This window comes from Heterocephalus glaber, unplaced genomic scaffold, assembly GCF_053883595.1.
Source record: "Heterocephalus glaber isolate CG9 unplaced genomic scaffold, H.glaber_assembly_v1.0 deba00001472, whole genome shotgun sequence".
NCBI classification, from domain to species: Eukaryota; Metazoa; Chordata; class Mammalia; order Rodentia; family Bathyergidae; genus Heterocephalus; species Heterocephalus glaber.
In genome coordinates this window covers 97,597,236-97,622,822 of record NW_028258315.1, presented here as the reverse complement: position 1 = coordinate 97,622,822, position 25,587 = coordinate 97,597,236, and the positions used below count along the sequence as shown (strand labels likewise).

General features: G+C 46.2%; 1 protein-coding gene and 1 long non-coding RNA gene across 4 annotated transcripts in view; one reads left to right on the top strand and one right to left on the bottom strand.

Annotated features, from left to right (window-relative positions):
* The window catches only part of Synpr (synaptoporin), a 290,162-nt gene that overhangs the window by 85,802 nt on the left and 178,773 nt on the right, over nt 1-25,587 (bottom strand). The window lies entirely within an intron of this gene.
* On the top strand, nt 1,755-24,532 carry LOC110347066 (uncharacterized). 2 transcript variants are annotated; one of them, XR_002391422.2, is made up of 4 exons: nt 1,755-1,962; nt 4,197-4,423; nt 10,088-10,518; nt 14,685-24,532. It is a non-coding gene; the product is annotated as an uncharacterized LOC110347066 (long non-coding RNA). The 2 variants fall into 2 exon arrangements; XR_002391421.2 differs by having other exon boundaries at nt 1,755-2,012.

The window sequence follows — 25,587 nt, the reverse complement described above, 5'->3', positions numbered from 1 at the left end:
AGGCTTAGGCTCCACCTCCGAAAGATTCCCAGTTGGATCTGGGGTGAGCCAAGGAGTCTCGTGGAATGAACAAATCGTACTTCCCCACAGTGCGTGCTTTCTGAGGCACCCTGCCCTTTAACTTAAAGGACAGTATGTCGGACGCTGAACGGTGGAGGTGTGGCTCATTTCCGAAGTCCAGCCTCCACGCTTCCCTTGTGTCCCGAAACCGAAGGAGCTGAGATTGGAAAGCACTTGAAAAAGGACCTATCACTGACCAGAGATTTTAAAACATGCTCAGAACCTCAGATGGTACTATATATAAGGCAGCACGTAAAATTCTCAGTCTTTCAGAGAGCAGTAATCAATCTTTAAGGCGTTAAATTCATCAGGCTGTAGATAATTATTCAAATTTCAGAGAAAGAATCAAACTTTATTGATTAAACCTTTCTGGACTCATGTAAAAACACTGCAGTTGGCTGCATAATTTAGAAACCTTCTAATTTCTGCTGAGATACTCTTGTTCTAACAAAGTAGGTCCTTCCATTTCTGTGGTGCTTCGCCGGAGGGCTGGCGGTTTACAATGCTGTTCCTTTACACCAGGAAGTGAGAGTGGCGGTCAAGTATATTCGTTTAGGGTTCAGTTGCACTTGATTCTATTAAACACCAAATAAAAAGAAGCAGTTTTTAAAAAATTTCCCATTGTTCTCTCCCTTTAAGAGTGTCTATTAAAACTAAAGAATGGAAATACCGTTGTGTGGTGATAGGTCCTTGGTTTGGTTTTAGGTCCTGCCTCTTTTCCAGCCTTAACTTGGCTGGTGAAGGCCTTCTGATCTCAGCCTCTCATCACATAATCCTTTCAAATTTAATTTTTATTAAAATTTATTTGTATTCCTTCCTGTCTACCCCCACACACTCACCAGCAACCCACTCTTAAATGTCAGCCCCCCCAACAGAAGTTTTATTTATTGCTGTGTCCATAGTGCGTAGAACAATATTTGCTACTTGGTGGAAGGAAGGAAGGAGGGGGAGAGGGAGAAAAGATAGGAAAGGAAGGAGAGAATAAATCTCTTGTCATATATTGTAATAAAACAAATAAGATAGCTTATGTGAAAACTGCTTTATAAGACAATTGTCACTAAGAAATTTATTTTAATAGAACTTTCAGTAAAAGATATTTTCATGGATATCATGCTTAGATTTTTTGCTTCTCATTATGTTGTACAGTTTTCAAAATATAGTAATACTTTTACTGTCTTCCCCAAAGTCCTCTTCTTCAGGAATATTCATTTATGGGGAATTTAAAAATTAGTGTTAGGGCCGGGGATTTAGCTCAGTGGTTCCGCTGCCTGCTGCGCAAGCACAAGGACCTGAGTTCGATCCCTGGTACCAAAAAAAAAAAAAAAAAAAATTAGTATTAGCTGTTACTAGCATTTCTGAATAAACTGACAATTTTCCTCTACTAAAGGGGCTGAGATTCTTCTAAGAATACATTCTGTTTTTAAATTCTCCAACACCAAATCTTAGAAGAGCTGGGGCCTGGCTAGCCAGCAGTTCTGTGTCCTTTCCATTTGCTTTTCCTTTGTTAAAACCGAGAAGGTTTCGAGGTGAACTGAGAAGTAAACAGACTGCTCAGGAAGTCACAGGACACTACAGATGAAGTTCCTTTTTGAAATTCCTGCAAAATAGCAAATTATTATTTTCTCTGCCTAGTAGCACCTTTCTAATAAGAGCTGCACTTTCTTTTATGAAAGACGAAGTGGGTGGGTTGGTGGGTAGGATTGTTTCTTCTTCCCCTGCTGAGAGTGGTCGCTGCCATCTCTTTACTGGTGATTGACTGATGAACGGTGCAAGTTAGAGCAATCAGAAGGGTGCTCCGCCACCTTTCTGGTCATGGTGATTGGTCAGGAAGAGGTCACATGACCCCAGCCGGGCTAGTCACACCTCTCCCAGAAGGACGCTACTTTTCTCTCCGATGGCTGAGTAAGTTGTGTCTCTCTACCGCAGCCTCTTGGTCCAATGCCAGCTTCTCGGTGAGACCTCTTTGAGATTGTAATCCCACCCTGGGTCTATCTGTGTGGTTTACACAGCTGTTTTCACCCCGTGGCCCACACCACGTCGTAATTATACAATGCACTTATTTCCTGTAGCTACTGCTCCTGCCCCCCCTCCCCTCCTTGCTGAGAGCGGGTGCTCCAGAACAGCTGGGATTTCTGTCAGTTTTGTGAGCAGATTAACACCCAGAGCACATACACACTTCTAAGTGAGTGGATGAAGGAAAGAGGGGTGTCCATGGTAGGAAAGAACAAACCCCTCATAGAAAGAAGCAGAATAAAAGAAGAGTGGAGAAAGTGTCTCGGTGGGGGTGAGCCTGCACTGTCACCCTGCAGCCACCAGCCACGTGCAGGTCCAGAGCAGCTGGAAAGGGCCTGGTCCGAATCGTCTGGAGTTTGAAGACTTCATAGAAAAATTAGAGGAAGATCTCAATAACTGCTCTATTGATTACATGTTGCAATGTTAATATTTTGGCTGTAGCAGGCTGAAAAAATGTATTACTAAATTGATTTCATCTGTTTCATTTTACTTTCTTTCACGTGGCCGATAGATAACTGAAAATACACATGTGATTCCTATTCCTGGCTTCTGCTGTATTTCTGTAGGTTGATATGTTGGAGTCTGTGAATCCCATCATTTCTTTTTCTTTCTTTTGTTTCTCTGCTATCCTTAGTTTTAGACTTTTCATTTTGACCAATTTTAAACTGCCAGAAAATTTTCTAACAGAACAGTGTTTGCACATTCACGCACCTTCCTCCAGTGTCAATATCTCACCATACGTGTGCCTGAGCTACAGACTTTCCAACTTGGCCACTCTTGCCATTGCTGGCCCTTTCTGTATTAGCATCCAGAATCCCACTTTGCATCTGGTTGTCATGCTTCCTTAGCCTCTATCAACCTGGGACAGGTCACAATTATTGCAGGTCTTTCAGGCTGTGCCACTTCTGATAAACTAGTCAGTGGCATCACAGATTGCCTGTCCCCCACTTTAAGTTGATTTCTAAATTATTATTAGATTGAGGATGTGCATTGATGGCAAGAAGGCTAAAGAGGCAATTTTGTGATCATACCAATCCTATACTATTTCTTCCTGTGCTATTACTTCTCTCTCGGTGCTGAAACAAAATACTAGACACTCAAAGTTGGAGGGGAAGGGGTTCATTTGGCTTACAGTGCATAGAAGTTTCAGTCCATAATCGGCTGGCTCTGAGGCTGGGATGGCAAACAGGCATCTAGAGGAGAAACAACACAGCGTGCACAAGGCAGCAAAAGCAACAAAAGGTTTAACAGCATCTATCTGCTCTTTGGTCTTATTCAGACCACTGGGACTAGGGCGGTGCCAAACCAGTCACTCACGCAGTGGTTTAGTAATCACACGCCCATCACCCAGCATTACACACTCCAGATTCAACCACCTCTGAACTGAGAAAGAAAGTCCCCCCTCATCCGCATGAGGCTTTGGGAGGACATCTGGACCAAACCATAATGCTTCCTTTTGCAACTTATAAATACTTTGTAGGAGACACACGAAATTATGCAAATATTCAGCTTCTTAAATTTCTGTACAATATGTTGGTCTGTTGATGAGGTGTCCACCAACCAATTCTGGGGCTCAGTTTTCACAGAGCAGAGTGGCAGAAGCTCTCTGCTGATTTATTCCTTTTTCTTCACGGTGTTTTTATATCCTGACTTCTTCATCGTTTATGTTACTTGCACGGTGCTGTTGATGCCTGGGTTTGCAGTCTCCTTGGAACTGGTTGTCAGGTGTAAAGCCACATTTCCGGTGTCCCAGGGCTCAGGGACTGTCATATGTGACTGTCATATGTGACTGTCATGTGTGTCGTGTGTCTGAGAACTTGTCTGAATAGTCTGGAGGTGATTGGTGAGGAAAATGTCACCTGACCCCAAGGAGGCTAATCATATTCCTCGCCCAGATTAGAGATTTTTAGAAGCTTAGATATTTTAATTCTTATTTTAATAGAAACTTTAAAAGTATTTAGCTGTTCTTTTTCAGTTACAATAAAAATTTGCTGATGTCTAATTTCCCAGAGTTCACTTATGGAAGACAAATCATGAGATGTTAGTAGATGTATTTTAAGAAAAGTTTCTGTGGTCAAATGAGTTTGGTCAATGTGAGGTTAACAAAGATTTCCCTACTACAGGACTTCTTGGAGCCTTTAAAATTCCAGTGTACATTGTGAAAGCAGCAGTCTACAGCGGTTTGCAGCCACATTTGAATTCTTTCTTGGAAGAACATTTCATGGGACTGACATTTCTCCAAAATCACTTAGAGGATCACTGGCCCAACTCGTCTAGTTGGTGGGGACAAAACAACTTTGCTCAAAATATTTGAGAAAGGGCATGAGGGAAATGTTGTGGCCTGCCATTGGTAAGTACTAACTTTTAGGGTGCACTGCTGAGAAGTAGGAAGTGATACTTGGAAAGAAGCACATGTTCTCTGTCTTTGCTACTGCTCCTTCAGGGTTGGGGCCTGTCCAATCATAGTACCTCTGGTAGATTTGTTCTACAAGGCTTAATCGGGAACAGGGAAGGAAGGACAGGGAGGGGAAGGGATGGGAAGGGAAGAAGGTGGGAAAGAAGGAAGGAGGGAGGGAAGGAAGTGAACGAAGGGAGGGAGAGAGTAACAGGGGACAGAAAGAGAGGACAGAAGGGAAGGAAGGAAAAAGGTGCAGGAATGAGTGTCAACAAAATATGCTGGGATAATTTCTGTGCCACCTTTATACGAAGAAAGAATGACGAGCCCAGAACAACAGACGGAGCTACATTTTGATGGGCAGAGATTTCAGCCCAGAAAACTTAGGGACAGTTTATGATTTGGATTTAAGGCTCCTGTGTTCAGAGGTGGGGCTTCTGGAAGGTGATGGAGTCATGAAGGTGCTAACTTCTTCAGTGTGTTGGTCCATGGCTGGATTCAGAACTTGATGGCATTATCGGAGGTGACAGGACTTAGACTGCAGGGCCTCAAAGAAGGCAGTGGGTCATGGGGGCAGGACGTTGGTGACTCGTGAGGTGGGCAGCTTTCCTCTGCCCTATCTTCTGCCTCCCCAAGAGAGCAAGTGCCCGGAGCATACCCTACACAATTGGAGTAGCGGGCCATGGACTGGAACCTCTGAAACTGTGAGCCAAAACAAACTTTCGTCCTTTAAGGTGATTTTCTTAGGTATTTTGTCATAATAACAGGATGCTGACACAGGGCATAAAATACAAAACTCAATAAAAGAGTCTGCGTAGAGGGCCCTTCATAAGACATTATCATTGATTGAATTCATCTAGCTGTTAAGTGTGTTGTTGACTAATGCATATAAAGCCAATTAGAATGGAATAATTTGTGTACATTCTCTAGCTATTGATAATCAATACAACCATGCTTTCCAGGGTGGAGGGAGATTAAAATGTCTGCCTTGTATATAAGCACATTACAGTGTAAGCAAGCTATTGGAAAAATGGCTGTCACTATATCAATTAACTGTTTCTATACATTCAAAATATTTAATGTTGACAAGCTGCAAGTTACAAAGGGCAGACCCACCCATAACCCGTGTGTTCTCGTGACTGGTTCTGCTCTGCCCTACCTTCAACTTTGCTCTGTCAGCTGTTGCTTTTTCAGTGTGCCACCTTCATGCCAGAATGAGGGCCTATCTGGCACAAGCTTCTCCTATTACATAGTTTATCTTCCGTGGTCTGTGTAGAAGTGTGGAATGCAGAAGAAAGGATTAATGTTTGAAGCCAGGTATTGGAGTCATTTGAAATTTCATCCCAAAGTTTACTAATTGTGTGTCCTAGGGCAAGGTCAGGTTAAGCCGAACCCCATTAGATTGGCAGTATTCTCTTGGTTGTGGTGTATAGGACTGAGTTTCATCTGACTCTGTCTAACACCTAGGCTTCCGGGTCTCAGTTTTCCACAAGTGAGACTTAACAGTGCCTTTTACTGTGGAAATGGCAGCCCTGGCACGGCCTAGTGGTCAGCAGGGGGAGCTGCTGTTCCTGTCACCCAGGGCACCCCCTGCACGTTCTCTTCCACCCTCCGCACTACCACTTCTGTTCCTTCCACTCAGAGCCACTCTCCCTAATAATCCCTTTCTACCTTTCTTCTCCTAAATCATTTCAGAAATCTCTCTATTCTGTCTTGCTCACTTTCCAATAAATTGTGCTCTGCTGTTCTTTTCATTTAGCAATTTAAGACTGCCCTCTCCACATCTGGGTCCAGCCACGTTTTAAATTTAATACTCAGTCTGTGGCAGTCTCTCTTCATTAATTACCTTGCATTTGAGCTGTCCATTGTAAATGTGCCACATGTCAGCAGCTTGCGGAGCTTTGGTGGGTTAGCCTTGGAAGCTGATACATATACATGGCACACTGAAAGGCAAGTGTCTGATTTGTAGACAAGCTTAGGAAAGCAGACATTTTGTAAATTCAGAAGAGGGAAGGGTGTAAAAAACATGTAGAGTGGGGGGGAACATGGAGGTGAGTGAATTACAGAAAAATCATTGTTTTATTTGTTCTACTTTTTTGAGTTGCCAGTTCTCAGCTTAAGTGGGGTGATAGTATCTCTTTATGGGAGTTATTTTGAGTGTTTCAGAACGTGTTTGCAATGCCGATTACAAGCTCTCTATGGAGCAAACAGCGTGTGTCGCTCCTGGCTGTCCAAGCCTCCTCACAGTGTAAGACTCTCAAGGCCTGAGGGCTCAGAGCCACACAGGGTGCGGGCACACGCATGAGAACTTGAACATCTCTGACCCAAGATTTTAAAGGTATTTTCATTTCACCAATGAATGCAAAATAACGATTTTAAAGTTTATCTTGTTATATGTACTATTTACTTGGTTGATACCTGGGAATGTGCATGTTATATAAGATTATTTTCAATGTAAAATGCACTGGATTCACAGATTAATATGAAATATTATATAGAACATGGTAATCTACAATCTAGTATTGGGCAAGATGGCAGTACTGAAAGCAGTTTTTATTCACAGATATGAATAAAAATACTGCTGACATCCAAATAATCCATGATTGATTTCAGACTCATTAACAGTAAATATACAGTCTGATATTTGCAGTACCAGGGCTCGAACTCAGGACCTTGTGCTTGCGAGGCAGGCATGGTGCCACTGAGCTAAATCCCCAGCCCTATAGTATGTATTTCTAACATTACCTATTTGTATGTCTGTTGTTTTGATAGTTTGGGGAAACACTGTTGTTTTACACTTTTCAGTATATTCGTGGAATTGTGCAACCATCATACTGTGCATTTCCAAATTCTTTTCTGTTTTACACTTTTCAATACAATACAAACAACTCCTTAAATGCCTTATAGTACAAAATATTATTTTTAATCAAATAATGTATAACCAAATAACAAAACTGGAATAGATGACCAAATTCTACTCTCTCAAAATTGTAGCTTACTACAAAACAGTAAGTTTAGAAAGCAGCTTCAACAGACAAAAAAAAAATACAAAAGCAGTTGAGATTTAAACTCTGACAAGGCTTTGCTACTGTTGCCAGTTCACAAAGGCCATTTTGATGTTGTACCGTTATAGTAAGGGCCACAATGTCTTTTCCAAATGTGAAGTATAAGACGGCCTAGATTTTCAAGGGAATAAGATAAACTTCAGAGTGGGAGAAAATATTTTCAAAATAAATCTGATAAAGAACTGTTATATAAAATACACAAAGATCTCTTAAACTCCAGCTATAAGAAAAACAATTGAAATACTGTCCAGCAATCTTAATAGACAACTCACAAAAGAAGGTATGGATGCCACGTACGCATTTGAAAAGATGGTCCACATCGTGTGTCCTTAGGGAAATGCAAATTAAAACAAAAATGAGATAGCACTGTACACCTGTCGGACTGGCCAAACCCAAAACACTGCCAACACCTACTGCTGGTGAGCATACGGAGCAAGGGGCGCCCATGCATCTCAAGCGGGAGTGTGAAATGGCCCAGCCACTTTGGAAGACAGTTCAGTGGTTTCGGACAAAGCTAATGGTATTCTAATGATATGATCCAGCTATCACAGCCCTCACTATGTTCCCAAAGGACTTAAAGTCATGGCTATACAGAAACCTGCACATGGTGTGTGTAGCAACTTTATTTACATTTCTCTTGGTTTGGAAGCTTCTGAGAGGTGAATGAATAAACTGCAGTACATCCAGACAATGAAATATTATTCAGTGCTAAAAAGAAGTGAGCTAACAAGCTTTGAAAAGACACAGGAACTTTAAATACCTATTACTAAGTGAAATAAGCCAATTCAGAAAACCTAAATACTGCATGATTCTATTTTGCAAAAGGAAAAACTATGGAGACAGTAATAAAAATAGGCAGTGGTAACAGAGGTTTGCAGTAAAGGAAAGGGGTGAAAAATGGAGCACAGAGTTTTAGGGTAGTGAAAATGCTCTACTTGATACTATAATGGTGCATAAATGTGATTGTACGTTTGCCAAAACCTATAAAGTACATGAGATAAAGAATGACCCTTAATAGGAACTGTGGACTTGGGCAGTAGTGATGCATCAGCGGAAGCTCATCACCATTCCGGATGTTGGTCATGGTGGAGGCTGTGCATGTGTGGAGTGAGAGAGAAACAGGAGCTCTCTAGACCTCTCTGTCAATTTTGCTGTGAATTTAAAACTTCTCTAAAAGCATAGTCTTAAAGCATGTATAAAATCAGCACTATTCAATACAAGGCAAGTCATCAATGGGAGATATATGTCTAATTTAAAAGCTTCTGGTGGCCATTAAAAGTACTAAAAACAAAACAGGTGAAACTAGTTTTAACAACACATCTATTTAAACCAGTAGATCCCAAATGTTACTATGTTAATGTGTAATGAATGGATGGTAATATTTTGGATCTATTGATTGTACACTGACAAGGTAGAGATTTTAAGAAATAGAGTCAGAGACATTAATTCTCTCATACAAAGACTCCAGCCCATTAGTGGCACTGAGTCCTGTTCACATTGCATTATGTCTATGTTACACTTCTGAGCCCATTTTAAAAGGAAGGCGCCTTCGCTCTGACTTCTCAGTACACTCAGGAAGATGGGTTCTGATTGCTAGAAATAGTTGGAAAATTTACAAAAGCAAGGAATGAGCTCAGTCCAAACTGCGTGGTTCTGATAATAAATGAAGCCAAGTCTAGAGAACACTAGAAGGCTCGAACGTTCTGGGGACACAGCTGAGTGGAGAAATCATTCTTTCTGGCTTTTAGGCGTATGAGGAAGCCACTCCATGGCATTACAGCCCACCCAGCACTAGCCGAGTCCTTTTTCTTCTGCACAGCACTTTGACGCATTTGGTTTGTTTGACCCTTGAGTCACCTGGTAGGGTGGGCAGGGCAGGTATTATACTCAGTTTTACTGCTGAGGGTAAAAGAGATAGACTCACCCATGATGCACAGTTGCAGGGAAAGGAATCAAGTCCAAAGTCAGGTCTTACAACTAAGTCTAGCTCTTCTGTCCATGTCAGAGTTTCCAAGACTCAGTACATGTAGCTCCAGTGATTGTGAGATGATTTTAGGTGCATGGAGGACTGCTCTTGACTTTCACACATTTCATTATTTTGAAGATTCTATTGCCTATGATGGGGCTAACATATGTATTTAAATTATAAAAGTGAGTTTAAGCAAATGAAAATATAAGCAAATAAAAATTCAAGTAGTTTACAGATATGGTAAAAACCATGACCCAAATTAAGGAAATTTAATACTTTATATAATACCACGTATTTGCTAATAGAAATTAGCACATTGTTATACTTTGTATAACAGTGCAGAGTCCAGTGGTGGGATGTATACCTTATTTTTTGTTTCATTAAAAAATAACATTTAATCCCAGTGACAAATAACGTTTTAATGGCCTCAACACCCCATCTTGACTTTGTGTAACAATTCTTTGTATTCTATCTCTTCTTCTCCACTGAACTGTGAACTCCTTGAAGACAACGATGTGGTCTTAGTCATCTTCCCAGTACTCCGTGTGCCTACTTATTCATTGCTGTCTGGCCTTTTGTTTTTAGGAAAAGCAGTGAACATTTAGGTTACTTCAAGAAGGGAGCGTATTTCTGGAAGGACACACGGCAATGCCAGAACGTGGGAGACAGAGCCTTGGGACCAGCAGCTCGCCTCCCACTCCCACGCTGCGGGCTTCTCCAGATGTCCTTGCTGCTAAGTGACACTCTCACTCCTGTGGCTGGTGTCTCTCTTATTCACCTTCTGCTCTTATACCTGCGGCATGCATGGAGCTCAGCGTGGCTGCTTTGCTTTGACTGTACCTCCCTGGGAACGTGCAACTCCCTGTCTCTCCTTTCCTGCTGCTTCTCAGGCGAACTGCCCAAATGGGGCATCTGACTGCTGTAGCGCAGTGCGCTACAAGCCCTTCACTCACTCATTTAAAGAAGACCCACTGCTGCATCTACTGCATACCTCAAGTTTACATTTCTAAAGCCCGGTAAGTGACCCATTTCCCAGTGATGGCTCCCTGACCTCCCAGGCTCTGGGCCCCAAACGCGATTCCCTCTCGGCCTGACCTTTTCTCCCAGGTGCGCTTTCCATCAAGCAGTTCTATGGATCATAGCTCAAATGGACCCTGAACAGTTTCCTCCCTCTGAACCACGGAAACCTGAGTTAAGCCCCTGCTATTCCCTGTCTAGATTAACTTTACTAGCCGTTTAACTGCCCTCCTCATCCCACTGGAAAATATATTTTCACACAGCAATTAAAATGATCCTTGCGATATTTAAATCAGGCCGCCTCACTCCCTGGTTTTGGGAAAGATGCCATTTCACCTGGAACAGAGTGCAGGCGGCTCCGGCTTCGGGCCGGGAGGCTGTGTGTGCTCTTGGCCTGGCCATCTCCACCCTCTGTGCTCTCGCCACGCTGCTCCTCCGCTGCTGTGCTGGCCCGGGCCTCTTCCTGCCTGGGCCCTGCTGTGCCGCCTGCACTGGTCTCTTCTCCATCTTCCCGGCTTGTCCTTCCTGCCATTCTGACCTCAGTTCGATGTCCCCCGGCAGGAACCCCTGTGGCCCCACCCTGCCCAGTCATATCTGGGTCACTGGGTTTGCATTTTACCATGTTGCTGGCTATAACTGCCACAGACTTGGCCTTCTGTCTGTTACTTTCTCTGTTCTTCCCCCCACTTCCGTGTGATGCTTGGGAGAAGACCCAGTCTGTCTTACTCTCCATTCCATCGCCAGCACCAGGAACAGTCCCTGGCACCCAGCGCGACAGCTGTGTGGAATGAATGAGTCTCCTTCGTGCCAGTGGCTGTTCCTCACCCACTGACTGGCTGGCACCATGGTGGCCACCTATCGTCCCATGAGCCAGCCTTGGAGGCCCAGGACGAGGTCATGACAGATCCCAGGCTGGATCCACAGAGACGGGGCACCTCTGCCCCTGAGACACAGCGGGGCTCTGAAGGAAGAGCTGAGTTTGCTAATTTTTCTTACTATGAGTATTTCTCTTCCAGAAAGCATGATAGAAAATGCCAGAGATGCACTGTTTCTCTGGCTAGCAGCCTTTGGTCGAAAATTGAAGTGATTCTTAAAACTATAGAAATGCAATCATCTGGCACCAGGGATGGGCCCGAGTGCGGAAGGAGCTCTCAGCACATTCCGTCATGTGTCTCGCACAACAGGAGGCATTTGGGTTCATTTCCTCCCATGACACTCTTTGTTTCATGATGGAGTATTTCTGCTGCACTTTTTTCTTTTATCTGTACAAAGCAAACATTAAGCTTCATCATTTGTTAGAGAATGTTCACACTGCAGAGGATCTGAACTCTATCTCTAAAGATCGTGGCAATCAGAGCAGTAATTTCAGATTTGGAAGTGGTAAAGTTCATCCTAAGGCAGTACCCTACCCTGACAAAAGTCCTGTTAATGGTGATTATCTGTGGCTCCCACTTTCTCAGACGACAGGTGTGATGACTTAGGGGAGATTGGAGAGCTGGTTCCTCTCATTGGGCAGCATCAGATAAAGTCAGAGATACACAGGCATCAACTCCCTGAGGACCAACGCTCTGGGGTAGTTTGCCTCTCTGACACTGCTGGATGGGCTCCTTCCAGGGCCGGCGTATGATGAGTGCTGTTAAGGGGAGCGCCATGATGTCAGCTGCTTTGATAAATCCATGAGCTCTCAGAACTCGTGAACACTGATATCACACACTATGCAAACATACCTTTGTGAATTTAGGCTGTTGCAGACTTCCTTGTCATTAGTAAAGACTAACAGGGCCTGCATGCTAATTATCTGCCTTGCGACGCTGTGATGCTCACGTTGGGGAAGGATTGGGGGACGTGAGTGCAAATTCCTGTATGAGTGAGGTCTTTCCATGCGTCTTGGATGGGGATTGTGACTTCTGTGTGTCTCAGTGTCATTAACTGTGAAGTCTTCTGAAGAAGGACAAGGCCCCTGAAAACGGAACCTGTTTCCTTGTCGATGCTAAGTGTCCTCGCTGCCGGGCACAGGGCCTTGGTAAGAAGTCTCCCCGGAGTGCCTGGAGAAATGCAGCTTCCCGAGACAGCTGGGGCAGCCAGTGGGTGACAGGGCGGGCGTGCGGGGGTGCGACATGAAGAGGCATGAGTGAGTGCACGCTTCTTTGCTGTATAATAATGTACACGTATCCGTCCACTCTAATCATTAATGCATTCATAATATTCCCCAATGGGAGGAATGTAGCGAAACAGACACTTGCATAGTCTCCTGTTAGGCAAATAACTTGTTTTCTACAGATTTTAGCAAAATCTATTTAAAAATGTAAGGTGTGTATAACTTTTGGCCCAGAGACTTACCTTGCAGATGAAATTACAAAACCATGTTAGTTATAGCATCATTTGTAACAGTGGAAAATGGAAACAATATAAATGTGTACCAGTAGGTGGTTGGCTTCATAAGTTATGGTAAAGCTAAATGATAGGTTGTGACACAAATCATGTGCTACACATCTGTAATCCCAGCTACCCGGTAGACAGAGGCAGAAGGACTGCAGGTTCAAGGCTCTCCCTGGCAATTTAGAAAGACTCTGTCTCAAAATAAAAAATAAAAGGACCTGGGATTCAGCTCAGTGGTAGAGAACCCCTGGGTCTGATTCTCAGAAATGCAAAAATAAATAGAAATTAACATGTGGTAGACCCAAGGGCTGATGCAAAAAGATATTTCAAATGATTTTTAAAATAAAAAGTGATGTGAAAAATAGTATTTACACTAGAACCAGTTTGCATAAAAATGAGTACATAAAGAAAAAGTCTGAAATGATCCACAGCAAACTCTTGACAGCGAGTCTCGGGGTGCAGCGGGGCTGCAGGCTGGGTGTGACACCCACACTGCCAAACGCGTAACCAAACAGCGACCACGAAGCTCTTCAGAGGGACTGTCTCTGAGGAGTTACTTTAAGGATGACTCTGTCACCCTACTTAATCCATTTCTGTCTGAGATTTAAGAAAAAGACTACTTTTACCAGGTGTGGTGGCTCACACCTGGAATCCCAGCACTCAGGAAGCGGAGGGAGGAGGACTGAAAGTTTGGGACCAGCCTGAGCCACATAGTGAGAACCTGTTTCAAAATACAAAAAAAAAAAAAAAAAAAAAGGACTTTTTGGAGCATTTTTAGGTACACAGCAAAATGGAGAGGGAGGAACAGACAGTGCTTGTCACAACCCCTGACCCCACATTCGCAGCCTGCTCTGTCCTCACCTCCCTACGGAGCAGCACATCCTGCTGTCACTGCCGTGACCAACACGGACACGTCATTATTGCCCATAGCTCACACCAGGGTTTGCTTTTTGTGCTGTACGTTCTCAGGCCACTGACGAATGCATAGTGACGCGTGTCCACCCTGCCCACTGTTGTGGTACCTTGTTTTCATGGCCTTAAAAATCCTTTGTGTTCTGTTTATTCACCCTTCTCACCCACTCACAATTCCTGGTAACCACCGGTCTTTTTAACATCTCCATAGGTTTGCTAAAAGGCTTCTCAGAATAGAAAAAAAAGAGTTACTTTTTCTAATAAAAATACACCTTAAAATGTGGAAAGGAGCAACAGAAAATGTAACTGCTTTAAATGCTGGAATGCAAGTCGGTAAAAGAAAGGGCAAAAACAAAGCCCCTAGTAGATATACAGAAACAAAACATGTTCATAGAGATTGTTGAGCAAAATTCACAGCTTACCAAGTATACCTCACAAGGCTGAACTCTAGCCGGAACAGTTGCTCTCTGCACCTTTCACTTATTTCCGACATCTCAAGGTTAACTTCGTGGGGTATCATAACTATAGATCCTTCACCACAATCAAAGGCGCTGCAGTTCCTTGGTTAGTGTCTGGGACCTCTGGATCCTCACGTGCTTCCCTCTACAACCTGCCCCCTTGCCAGGAAACGAGAATCTGCTGCGGGAAGCACTGCGCCCCTGGGAATAACTTTGTTCTTATAAAACCCTTCATTTGTGTGACTTAGTGACAGCTGCCTCTTTGGTGTATACTCATTCAAACTGAAATATATGAAGTTCTACAAACTATATCCACAACAGCTCATTTACTTCAAATTCTATCCAGCTGCAAAAAGGAAAAAGGCTAATTATTTCGGTTTTAGACTGGAATTGTTTGTTGTTGTTTTTCTTCACAGTTTATTCCTGGACTCAAAAAATCAACTGGAAAACAAATCCCAGCAATCCCAGGTCCCAGAGAACTGAATGTCCCTGAGAACCGAGCTGTAAGTCCCTCCTGACCCACCTTCCTGGCCTGCTGTGAGAGTGAGCTGTAAGTCTGAGAGTGAGGAGGGAGCCTGCGACACTGGGTATTGTCAACTCGGGGACATCGAGGCTGCTTCTGCAGCATGCTGGGGAGCAACATGGTCTTTGGAGTGAACTGGACCCATGAGTCCAAAGTCTGGTCTTGTACTTCTGTGAGCTATGTGCCTACAGGCAAGTTGTTCAACCCAAGAGCCTCCGTCTCCTCATCTGACAAGGTGCTGTTCCGAGCGGCCACCTTTCAGGTACGCTGCTGGTACTAAAGGTGCAGCCCACAGAGGGGCTCACATAGCTCCTGGTGATGGTAAAGTCATCCATGCTGCCTCTATTTGATGATAATGATGCTGTACATTGCTTTCATTATCATCTTCATCTTCAGCATCCTTCTATGCTGTTGAAAGAGTTGGGCATGGGGTAAACAACCCCACGGAGATGAGGCTGAATATTGGAATAATTTCTAAGTCTGGCATTTACTAATAGTGTGGACTCAAAGTTTAAGCCCCCGTGTGCTGATTTGCAAAAAGAGGAGTAAAATTAAACTGGTCCTGGCAGTTGTAGTGTTCTCCTGACAGTCAGGAGGGTGGTAACCAAGCCCACTGTTAATGGTGTTTGTAATGGGAATCGACACATGGGTGTGCGGACAGGTGCAACAGACGGAATGGCAGACGGGATAACATTGCTCTCTCTCGCTTTCACCCTCATGCCCAGCCTAGGGGTGAAGACAATGACCACTTTAGTCTTTTTAAGGGGACATCCTGGAGGGGACGCGTTGGGAGTGCGAAGGTGCTGGTTTGCTCATTATTATGACATCTAAATCGCCATTTGCTTTCTGGTCAAGTTTATGTTTTTTTTCATTCTAAAAGTAATACATGCCATCATAGATAATTTTGAAATGACACAAAACAGGAACATCCATTTCTTATTCATATTGTTTTCTTTTTCTGTTTTGCCTGTTAAGAAAAGCAAGTATTTTCTTAAATCGAGGTATAATACCAATTTTTTAAAATCCGGCAATGTTAACACACAAAACACCAGGACATCGCCACTGAAGCTCCGCAGAACCCTCCGGTTGGCTGCTCTGCTGGCTGCGGGTGTAGACTCACTTGGCTGCTTAGTGAAATGCAGTCTCGGGCCTCGCCCCAGTGATGCTGACTGGGTAGGCCTGGGTAGGACCCTGCAATCTCCATTTTTAACAAGCTTTCCGCAGGAAAGGGTGCAGGTAGGAGGCTCCTGAGCCTCACCCTAGAATGACTCTAAAGCCCAGCACCTCTGGGATCGCACAGCAGTGTCCAGGAGGGGAACCAGGGAGTGTGAATCCCAGCCTGCTCCTTGTTCCAGGCGCCCCAGTCCTACGCTTCCATGTCTGGATTCTGGCTCTTGAGCGTGTGGCGAGCAAGTCAGCCTGAGCACGTGCCTCCTCTTCCCTTGACCCTTGGCCCTGGAGGTCACAAAATGCCCTTCTGTCAGGGACGAACATGGGCTCCACCACCCAGTTCACAGCAGCCTGAAATCTGAGAGGCACTGTGGGACTTCCAGTCCCCTGAGGACACAGTGATGGGCTTAACATCTACTTTCCAAGAGAAGCAGGGATGGAGGTTGATGGGAACAAGGGCAGCACCTAACATTTTCAGGGGACACGATACAGCAAACAGATGTGTGTGTGATGGTTCCTTTTGGTATTCTTGGGTTATCACTGAGGACAACTTTTCTAGGCCACTCAGTGTCTCTTCCCCTCCTCGTTCTCTCTGTCTCTGTCTGTTTCTGTGTCTCTGTGTATCTCTCTGTGTCTGTCTCTGTCTGTTTCTGTGTCTCTTCCCCCCATCTCTCTCTCTCTCCTTATTCCAGGACAGAAAACAAACACAGGTTTAAGGGAGAACTAGAACTTCTTTCTACAACTTACAACAAGGCTATGTCTGTGTTCTCCCAGGGTGTAGTCTCCCAGGTGATGAGGCTCTCCCCACCACATCCCCTATGCCTGCTCTGCAAAATGATGCACAGTGAGACCCAAAAGCTCCCTAAAGGGCCCTTCTGCACCCTGGCTGAATCTCGCACTGCTCACCTCCCTATAGGAGTGCAGCAGAAACAACACCTTGATTACCTGACCCACGATCCTCTTTGCTAAGTACCCCAATCCTGGTCTTTAACAGCCTGTTCAGATTTTATCTAAATAGGGCAGGCATGAGAGCAAGCCCTGTGCTACTGAAGTAAAGAAACTGTATCATGTAATTTCTTGGAATTTGTGCCCTTCCTTCTGCTGGGTGCTGCCAGGGTTCCTGGCCAGCGTGGGACTCTCCTTTCCCCTGCTGCTCCTCTGCCTGCTTGGCATCTCCAAGAGCCTGCTCCTCACCAACTGGCGTCCAGGTGGTCGGCCGGGGGTGGGGGTGGGTGCTCTGGAGGGCGGAGCGAGGGACAGCCCCGTCTCCGGCAGCCCTGGGGGAGTCCTCTCGGTGGGCTCATCTCCTCCGGGCCCTCCTGCTCTGCTCTCCTCCTCTCGCCCTGCCTCCCCTTCTCTGAGACAGGCCCTGCCTGTGTGTGAGGCTACCGCCTCTTTCTACACCTCTTGCCATGGGTCAGTAAAATGTTTCTTCTTTTTAGGGCAGATATTAAATAGTTTAGCCTTAACAGGTCGAGAAGCAAAACTGAGGCTGTTTGAGGGGTTCTTATGTATTGCCTAGAGCATCATTTCAAAATGTAAGAGCCGTCGGCCTGGGGATTTAGCTCAGTGGTTCTGCTGCCTGCCTCCTCGCAAGCACAAGGTCCCGAGTTCGATCCCCGGTGCCAAAAAAAGAAAACTGTAAGAGCGGTCCTCGGCTTATGGGCCGGGCCGGCCGCTTTCCCGCTTTCGCCGGCGGCCTCCGCCTCGGGGTGGCAGCGTCTCCCGCAGCCCAGGCTCCGGCCCGCCTTGTGGGTGCCTTTCTGATCCCGGCCCTGAGCCGCATCAGCTTTCCGGTCTGACCTCCTGCTCTGAGCTCTTCCCCGGGCGGGCGGACTGGACTCTCACGGGCCAAGACTTGCTCAGAGCCATATTCCGCGGAGCAGGTCCCCGTCCGGGCACAGGCTCTCAGCGCTTTCCGCTCTTCGGAGAAGCGTCCACGTTCGTCCTTCAAGTCAGCCGGCGCCTGCCCCCGTTCTCGCTGCCCAGGCTGGTGCTGGCACGAAAACTAGTGGCCTCAAGGGCACCCGCAAACCCGCGTCAGGAGCACAGGACTTCAGACGCCGAAGGGGCTCCCGGGTCGGGGATGCACCGCTCTGCATGTGCTGCCCGTGCCCCGCAGCGGAGAGGAGGAGAGGTTTCCCGGCTCAGGGCTTCGGCCCAGGACGGCCTGGAACGGCCTGCAGAAAGCGGGCAAGGACGCTGCGCCCCAGCAGGAAGCAGAGCGAGGAGGACGCGGGACCCGGGCCGCGCCCCCCGAGAGCCCCTCCCCCAGCCAGGCCCCACCTCCGACCGCTCTTCCGTGGGACTCATCAGAGGACCCGTGAGCCATCAGCTCTCGAAAGCCCCACCTCCGCACACCCGAGAAATAGCACAGCCCCCCTGGCAGCGGGGATGGAAGCAGGTGACAGGCAAGAGCAGGGTGCGGACGCGAGTCTCGCGGGAGGTGAGGCGTAGGGGACCGCACAGACGACTGCCCGGAGCCGCGCCGCAGCCTGGGCCTCTCCACGGCCTCGCCCGCTCCCTCTCTCTTTCCCTCCGGGTGGCCACAGCTGTCTCATTACTGTCCTCGGCTTCACCCCGGCTCTGTGACCCTTCATCTGTCTACTTCCACTGCCAGATCGTCACGAATCTAAACTGCGTGGCTCCTCTGCTTAGAGCCCCAGCGACTTTCCATTCAGTCAGCACCGAACCTGTCATGCTGCTGGGTGTGATCCCTCCAGATCCACCCGACCCTGCTCTGCCTCTTTCTTCAGCTCCATCTGCTGCCATTCCCCAGCCTCCTTGCAATCGCGCAGGTGGCGGTTCCCACGCTGGTCCCCACCTCGCCATGCTCGGAGGCCAGGCCCCGCCGGACTTCACTTGCCCTGCAGCCTCCGCTGTCCTGGCGGTGGCCTCTTGCTTGGCCGTTTCAGGTCTGCACTCAGATGCCGTTTCATCAGCAGCGTCTCCTCCAGTCGGCTAATCCAGAATAGCCTAGCTCCTCCCTTTCCATCAGCCTTCTTAATTTCCCCTCAAGACCGTCATCGACATCTGGGATCTCCTCCCTGCCTGCTTGCTGCTTCATTTCCTCTCCCTTGAGGACTTGCTGCTCGCTTTGCCTGGAACACTCCTCCTGTTTCATGTGGACTGCGTTCAAGGCCCCTCCACAGGGAGGCCCTTCTGAACCTCTCCATCCTCACCAACACTTCCTTCGCATCGCTGCACAATGTTCGTTTTCTTCACGGGAATCACAATAAAATCATATGTATACCTGTGTCTCTACATGCATTTTATTTTATATTTCCTACTTGTTTATTGTTTTCCTCCACCCCAACTAGTTGTACATTTTATGCGGGAGGGGCCATGTCTATTTTGCCAGCCAATGTATACCATATAGTTCAGGGCCTTACCTGCACTGAAGGATGCTCAATAAACACACTTACTGAGAGAATGAATACATGACACGGATGGTGCCATTCACAGGGCGAGGCCAAATGACCTGAAAGTCCCCCAGGCATGAGAGGCTATCAGCTGCCCACCTGTATCTCTGGGCCTTGCGTTTCTGCACACAGGGATAGCTTTCTAATACCAGCACCTGTGACCTCTGCCTGAAGGGTTTCATGACCTGCAGGCCGGTGCTTCTCGCGTCCAGTGTCAGAGGGTTAAAGGCCACAGACTTCTGACCAGTGAACAGCAGGGTGGCTACAACCCCAGCTTCATCACGGCCTGGTGCAGCACTGTCCTCTCGAGACACGTCGCCCAGTTTCCCGGAGTCTCGGGCCCGCCCCGTTGGAAACTTGCGCAGGAACCCACTCTGCATCACCCTTCTTCCCTTCCTGTCTCCCAGCTGCATCCCTTACGGGGCCCCCAGGGGTCACTTACCAAGGAAACCACCCGCACACCAGTCCTCGTCTCGGGTTTGTTTTGGGAAAGCTGATAACAAGCCTTCCATCTATCCAATTCCCACCACCATGCTCTTTTGGGGAAGTATTGCAACAAACTTCCAATCTAGCCTCTTTTAGAGAGAGTGAGTGGGGACAACTGAGGTGGACATGTAAATTAATTTGTCACTTGCTAATTTTTAAAATTTAATCTCAGTCCATGCCAACAGCCATTATGCATCTTCTGTGACGCCGAAAACATCCTCTACAGATGATAACTCCTCTCTTCATTGTTAGAAACAGGGCTGGCCTCCTTATCCTTGATGTACAGCTGAACCTAACAATAACAACAGCTACACAATGACACAGTTCAGGGGACACTTGGTATTTCTCAGGTTCTATCCTACAAATTAGCTTGCATTATCTAATTAAATGGTCGCTGCAGACTATGAGGAAGAGGCTGTTATTGTTTCTGTTTTATAATAAGGGAACTGAGGCCCAGCATTCTTAGTGGCAGCTCTATCAGCCGGGATGCGATACCACTCCCATCCACTACACGGCCTCGGCCCTTTGCCCACAACACTTCGACCAAGTCAGAGTCACCCTCGGAATTCAGTTTAAAGCCCAACATTGAACCGACAAACTGTAGAGACATGGGTTCTGAAAGTTTAGCAGGAAAGAGTGAAGTTTTGTGGTAATGAGAATCAACAAGTGAGTGCTTCACTGTAACTGCAAATGCAAAGTTTCCTGAACATAAGATACAAAAACTGCGTTCCTTAACACTTTTATGTCCCCCAAATTGGCCCTTAGGGTAAGAAAAAAAATGTTGATCATCACTACGCTCCGAGTGACTTGTAGGGAAAAGGACCCTCCCTGCCTCCGGCCCACAGAGCTGGCCTTGCTGGACAATGGCCCAGCCCTACAGCTCTCCTGGGGTTAGCTTTCGCCAGTCCCAGCGGCCCAAAGAGGAGTCAGGGAACCAGGGATAAGTGACAGAATCTCGGGGGGCAGCACCCCACTGAGCAGCCCCAGCTGGCGCTCCCCCTCCTGGAATTCTGTTTCAGCATTACCAGCCTCAGGCCGAGTCTCCCACTACCCTCCCCATGACAGACACCTCCCAGGGCTCCAAGATCTCCAGTGCCAGGAGATCTCCGTCACCTTGGGGGGCTCCATCCCCCCTGGGTTTAATCAGAAAAGAAGAATTAGGCTTGATGACAGGAATGCCACCTAGGGCCACTAAATAAACACTGAAAACTAAATAAACACTGAAAACATAAAGGCAGGTTAGTATGAGCCAGTTAAAGGGGTACAGCACCTAATGTTTGCATGTCGGTAAGGAGAGGGTTGAGGAAATTCTGGTGCTGGGTAAAATATGACATAATAAAGAGGTCATTTGTTTCTCAAGATTAATTTTGCCAATTAGAATAACTACCTTTTAGCTCTCTAGTTTAATTACACTTACTTGCTAGTGAAAGAAGAAATAATATACTAAAAGGGAACTTACTGCATGCATGCTAGGCCCTTGTTAAAGCAGCCTGCACGCGTGTGCCATTTAGTACTTATAACAGTACTGTGAAGTAGATAACACTGCTTTGTTCCACAGGTGAGGGGCAGCGGTGGTAAGCGGTTTGTCAACAACACCCAGCTAGGCTGTTTTTCTCAGTTTTGTTGTTTTTGTTTTTGCAAGAACAATACTATACAACATGATTCCAGAGTGCGAGAAGTAGGGATCTAATCATCAACGATTGATGATTAATTGGTTCATCCACTCAGCCAGCTTCTCCAGTGATGACAGCTTCCCAGGCAACACCCTTGTCTTAGAAGCAGAACCCGAGGTCAAGATTTGAGCGCAACTCCGTCCTGACAGTGACAGGGCAAAGGGAGGCAGGGAAGGAGGAGTGAACAGGCTGCGCTGATGCTCAGGTTTCCCTGGCTAGTGGTGCCATCCCGTGGGCACCTGAGAGTGGCCCCAGCTCAGGCCAAGCTGCCCTCCGGCTCAATGAGTCACGGAATGAGGGCTGCTCGGGAGACACAAACTTCTGAGCACTTCTTGCCCGTCCTGCCTATCGGCCAGACAAGTCCCCATGGCTAGAGCAGAGCATTCAATGGAAACGGGCTCGACTTGCACTCAGAAGAGTAGGCCTGGAGGGACAGGGCTGGACACCAGGGTGGCGGCAGCAGCGTCTGCTCCAGCCAACTAGCATGAAGTCATACGAATCCTCCTTAGCTGTGTGTTCAGGCATCTCACCTATCTCTACATGGATCTGAGTACATGATTTGTAAGGGCTGCCCAGCACATTTCATGGATGTACTACAGCTTATTAACTGACTCTTCCTAATTCTGTTCCCATAGATACCTACATGCACAGTACTGTGCATTTATTTATCGGGAAAACACTGACCGCCTCTCTTATTTATTTAAGTTTTAGTGCAAAGTACTCACTGTCCTCAGGCAGGCTCTCTACAACTCTATCGCGTAAGTTCAAAGGAGAAAGCTTACTTCATACTGTGAAAGGAAGTGCTGCAAATACTGAGTCCAGGCCCAATTATCAAGCCAGTTTCAGACCAGGGTAGCACATTTTGATAGATGAGAAGCTAGTTCAACACTACTTGCTGATTTTGATCACAAATGAAAAGGAAGGTCAGGTGGTAACTATTTTATTTCTATCATAAAATGACACATTGCTGAAAGCCAGTTCTTTCTTTCTTTCGGTACTGGGGATTGAACTAGGGACCTTGTGCTTTTGAGGCAGGTGCCAGAACCACTAAGCTAAATCCCTGGCCTGCAAGTTCTTTCTGATACGATCCAGAAGTATACACATATGGTGGTATAAAGGAGCTAACATATTTTTGGCGTGTTTATTAGATGCAGCACTTGAGTATTTATGAATTATCTAGAATTTCCTAGATGAGGTTATCTTGAAACCTGAAATATTTTTCTGATATTTAAGTAACTTCCCTTGATTTTTTAGTTACTAAATAATTGTTTTTATTCAAGTAACTTGACGTTTGAGTTATTGTCTCCCTTGTGCTTGCAATAAACTGAAGAGTTAAAAGCTGTTGAACATTCCTATTTTATATCTAGGATTATGATCAAATCTTTGGCATGTGAAGTCTGAGGAGAAAACAGCTTTTTAATGATTTACACCAGCAGTATCTTGCTGACCCAACTTCTTCTGAAGCACATTCCTTCCTGATCATCTGAGCCATCTCTTTCTCATTACTGAGGTCTTTCCCAGCAGGATAGAGTGAGACATTTTAAAGCATCCAATTGTAAAACTGAAATTGAAGCTCTAGTAAAATCGAGCCTCTGTGGAACGTTACGTACAAATCCTAGATGCACATTTCTGGAAGGAAAGTAAGATGTTTTGTGGAAAGGTACAGAACGATCCTGTGTCTTCATTCTACACAGTACATGCTGTGTAGATGTGGTAAGCAAAGTGACAAAGGGTTTCTTTCTTCTACGACAGAGGATCTGGAATTGCTGCTGGGAGACCTGGCGCTCCCGAAGACAGCCCAGGCCGTAGGGCAGGGCGGGCCAGAGGGGGAGCAGGCCCTGTGCCTCCCCCAGCTTGGCTTTCCCAGTGACACACGTCTCCTGCACATGGGCTCCTAGGCAAGGCAATGTCTGGGGAAAGCTGTGCTACTGAAAAACAAGAGCCGAGTATCTTTACTTCAGAAAGCAAGCAAAACCCTATTAAATGAGTGGGCTGCTCTATATACAGATGGCAATAGACAAAAAATGTTCTGGTCTACCTTCAATGAGCCAATCCTAAGTCTTGGGAAGAAAGTTATGGAACCCCAGGATGGAAACTGCGGCTTGAAGAGCCACCTCTAACTGTACCCTTAGACAAGGATTGTGTGAAATTGAACAGAGCCCTGCTCTTTGCTCTCCACCCCGCCAGCTCAGGCGCTGTCAGATACTTCTCTTGATTGCTCTCCTCTAGCCTGAGAGAGACTAGCCATGCTTTGAGCCAATGAGTCAATGTTCAGTGACCTGTTCTTCAAACCTGAAAGGGTTGCTCTGGATCTCCCATATCCCCTGGCGGGTAACCATCGCAGGACTGAGCAGAGCGTATGGTCTCAATATGACGTTGCAGAGCATTCCAGCCCTTGCCTGGCCACTGGCGAGTCTGAGCTCCTGGTCTAGGCGGAGCAGGTCAATGAGGGGCTGACGTGGCCCCTCATCTGGAAGCCCAGGGGCCATGCAAAACTTTCTGAAGCATGGGGCACTCAGTGGCCATCTCCACCCGCACAGCTATTTTCACCTAATTGCCAAGGATAGCATGCTTCATATGTCTGAGTTTGTACTCACTTATTAGTTAGGACACCACACGAGCAGGAGTGTTTGCGACTGTTGTCAGCTCTTCTCCTGAAAGCTGGTCAGAGTATCAGTATAAGTAGCACTTCCTGGGATTTACCACCTGTCAGTCGAGACCCCTTTGCTTCAGACTAGAAAAGCTCACTCAACCAACATATTCGAGGTACATTCCAGGAGAGGCGAATCTTCCAGATACGCAGTTTCTATGGTCAAACGTATTTGGAAAACACTGTCTCTCTCTTGGTGATTCAAAGTGTTGGTCAGAAAGACAAAATGTTAAGAAATATTTCTTGAATTTGATCATAATTTTTAATTTCTTCCTCTCTGCCTCCATTTCTTTTGCTTTTTCTTCCTCCTTTTCTTTCTCTCCTTTATCTTTTTACTAGTATTAGGTGTCTAAGAGTCTGTGAAAGTATTTTCAGACAACATTAAACCTGTTTAAAAAGTTTGTCATGGCCAATTTTAATTTTTTCTGCAATTCCAGAGCCAGGACCATGCATGGTACAAGACAAATACTCAGTGAACATTCGTCAATTGAAGTGAACAGGAGAGTATATGAATAGCATGTCAAAATAATATGTGGAAAGTTGTTTTTGACAATCACACCAGTTATTTGATGGCAAGTATACGAGAGCTTTACAGAAATAAACTAGGTGAACATTGACTTCGATCAATCCACTTTGGGCATGTGGATCAGAATCACAAGAAGTGAGGCTGGGAATGAACCCTGCTAGACATCCAGCCATCATTTAACGTACAAGACACAGACACAGATGAGGAATTGGCTTTTGTGGGTGTCAAGAGAGTTATTTCCGGGAGTTTAAGTACATGAATAGAGATATGAGCTCTGGCTCAGGCGAGGAGCCTCACACCCTGATTCTGCCTGTCACCAGCCAAAGGAATGTGAGCAAATGTAACCGTGCCTCAGTTTCCTCATTGGTAGTGGCCATGGTAGTAGTACACCCTTCAAGGGGCCATTGTGAGGACTTCACGAGTTTAAGCAGGTGGACAACTGAGTAGTGTCCTGCAATTGGATACAGTACATGGTATTAATATACTAAATGCATTATCAGGCAGAGCTGTATAATCAATATGAAGTCAGAAGTGATGCACAAATCTAGAGAACGTGGGAAACCTCAGGGTGGAGAAATGGCTGGGGGGAAGGGACTGTACACCTGAGTTCTCCCTCCTGACAGCCCCTAATCATGGGTCACATTTTGGAGACCTGTTGGCTTTTGTTTTGGAGGTCAGTCAGTTGTGGCCTGAGGGTGCATCTCAGAAATCCTTCAGTGTGGGGCAGGGTATTGGGGGGGCACTCTGCAAATTATGTTGGTGCAAGCAGAATCTTTGTTTAGCCAGAAGCCCCTGAGAAACTGCATTTTCCCACAGGAAACCGCAGAAGGAAGGAAGTGCTCTCTGTGAGGCGAGGGAGCAGAACCCGG